This window comes from Chrysochloris asiatica, unplaced genomic scaffold (assembly GCF_000296735.1).
Source record: "Chrysochloris asiatica unplaced genomic scaffold, ChrAsi1.0 scaffold00143, whole genome shotgun sequence".
Taxonomy (NCBI): domain Eukaryota; kingdom Metazoa; phylum Chordata; class Mammalia; order Afrosoricida; family Chrysochloridae; genus Chrysochloris; species Chrysochloris asiatica.
The window spans coordinates 4,907,204-4,909,827 of record NW_006408661.1 but is presented as its reverse complement, the minus strand read 5'-3'; the positions used below and the strand labels follow the sequence as shown (position 1 = coordinate 4,909,827).

General features: G+C 42.5%; 1 pseudogene; it reads right to left on the bottom strand.

Moving 5' to 3' along the window:
* Positions 1–1,857: 1,857 nt before the first annotated feature.
* LOC102828850 overlaps positions 1,858–2,624 on the bottom strand; it is a 1,857-nt pseudogene continuing 1,090 nt past the window's right edge.

Sequence of the window (2,624 nt, the reverse complement as noted above, 5' to 3'; positions counted from 1 at the left end):
CTGTGCATGGGGTCGCTATGAGTCGGTTCCGACTCGATGGCACCTGACAACAACAACAACAATGCAAAAGCATCACACAGTGCCAAACAAAGCCAGCATTCAATGGCGTCAATTATTTTTACCTATGATGCTTTTGAGTGAGAGGGAGCAGAGAAGGAGTCTGCCTGGTAGTAAACAGTGTTTTTCACTGTCAAAGGGTTTTTTCCTGCTGAAAGCATTGTTCTGGAGCTTTCTCTTTCAGAAACCTTCCTCATCTATCTATTCAAACTCTTAAATGTTTACTTCACCTTAAGGAGCCCTGGAAGCATTGTTGTTGTTGTTGTTTGCCGTGGAGTCCGTTCCGACTCATAGCGACCCTACACAGGGTTTGCGAGGCTGTAAATCTTAACGGGAGCAGACGGCCTCATCTTTCTCCCGCGGAACCACGCGTAGTTTCGAACTGCTGACCTCGCGACTCGCAGCCCAATTCGTAACTACTACGCTACCAGAGCTCACTACAAACCACAAGGTGAGCAGTTCCAATCTACCAGTCGTTCCCGGGAGAACGATGAGGCTTTCTGCTCTTTTAACGTGGTTGTTGTTGTTGTTAAGTACCGTGGAGTCACTTCTGACTCACAGCGACCCTATACAGGGCTTCCGAGGCTGTAAATCTTTACGGGAGCAGAAAGCCTCATCTTTCTCCCACGGAACAGCTGATAGTTTCGAACCGCCAACCTTAAGGTTAGCAGACCGATACATAACCACTATGCTTACCGTATACAGAGTTGCTATGAGTTGGAACGGACTCCACAACACACAAACACGACGACCAAGACCTCCCCTTACCACAAGGACAACCTCTGTCAAGGTTGGGAAAAAGTTGCATGTTGCCAACATAGAAATAAAGATTTGAGCGTTTTCTACAGCGGAACTATCTTACGTTCAGGAAGCAGAGATTCTAGTTATGTTTAAAACTCTCTCTGTAGTGTATCTTACATTTTCAGGATTTTTTTTTTTTAATAGTTGGTGGTGGTGCTGTCGGATAAACACTGAAGTTCAAACTCAGGAGAAAGATAAGTCTTTCTGCTCCTGTAAAGATTTACAGCCTCAGAAACCCATTGCAGGTTTGCTATGAGTCAGAATTCTTGACATCCATGGGATTTGTTTGTTTTTTCATATTCCTACGAGCTGGACTGCAAAGTTGGTTTGAACCTCAAGGTCAGTGGTTCAAGTTCACCAGCTGCTCCTCGGAATCCCTATATAGGGACACTATGGGTCAGAACCGATTCGATGGCACTTAATAATAACAATAACATGAAACTAGAACAGAAAATGGTACCCAAACCTCAAAACAGTTTGTTCTGGAATTATGAGTAACACATTGTTGTAAGAGAAACATTAAGAGTTGTTATTAATATGTTGTTGTTATGAGTAATATGTTGTTGTTATTGTTGTTAAGTCGATTCCGACCCATAGCAATCCTGTATAGGGTTTCCGAGGAGCAGCTGATGAGCTTGAACTGCTGACCTTGCAGTTCAAAAGGCTTTGCAGTCTGGCGCATTAACCCACAGTGCCACACCAGGACTATGTTGTTGTTGTTAAGTACCGTGGAGTCTTATACAGGTGATATTATTTCCCCAAAAACCTCCAATTTGTATTGAGGCTAAAGTAGGTTCTTTTCATATTCTACCCTTCAACACTAATCACCACCATTCCCTCCCCATGAGTACCATACCTACCCCACCCCAACCATGTGGCTTTGTCAATGGTGCCTAGGCCTCCTTTAGAAAGTTGGCCCACATTGCCTTTAATTAGACACAATTTCCTAAACATATGGTATGTTTTATACAAGTTATTTGTAGAAACAACACAAGCTGTTTATGGATTGTTTCTTCTATCCTTAAACTGCTTTCTAGTGCCCTACAACGGAACATACACAATTAGAGACAAACTTATTTTTAGTATAAGGAAAGCTCCTAAATGGCTTCATAATGTGGTAGTCATTATCTTTAGTTTTCAGAAGTAATCTTCCCTCTGTCCTGTTCAAATGTTTTCCAAAATCACTTTGAGTCTGATTGGAGTAAAATCTCATAACTTACAGCAGCAGATTTTAGATGATAGAAGTCAAGGCGCAGGCAAGGGCTGGTTTCTTTTGGAGGCTCTGAGACATTTGTTTAGCACACCCTATCAGTCAGGAGTCCTGGTGTAGGTAGTGCTGTGGGTTAATGTGCCAGACTGCAAAGCCGTTTGAACTGCAAAGTCTATGGTTCAAGCTCACCAGCCACTCCTCGGAAACCCTATGGGTCAGAACCGACTCGATGCCACTTAACAAAACAACATCAGATTTATGAGGAGCCCTGGTGATGCCGTGGGTTAAGCATTGGGCTGCTAGCCAAAAGGTCACGCAGCTTTCCTAATTTTAAATCACACAATACCCCATTGTTCTGTTGGAATGACTGTGTAAAGGTTCTGCATGAGCACATTTAAATGTTCTTGAAGTCCCATTTTTCAGGATGTCTCAAGTGTTCTTGAAGTCCTGTTTTTCATAATTTGTTATAATCCACACAGTTAAATGCCTTTGCATAGTCAATATAAAGACCTCTTTATGATTTTCTCTGCATTTAGCCAAGATCCATCTGATGTCA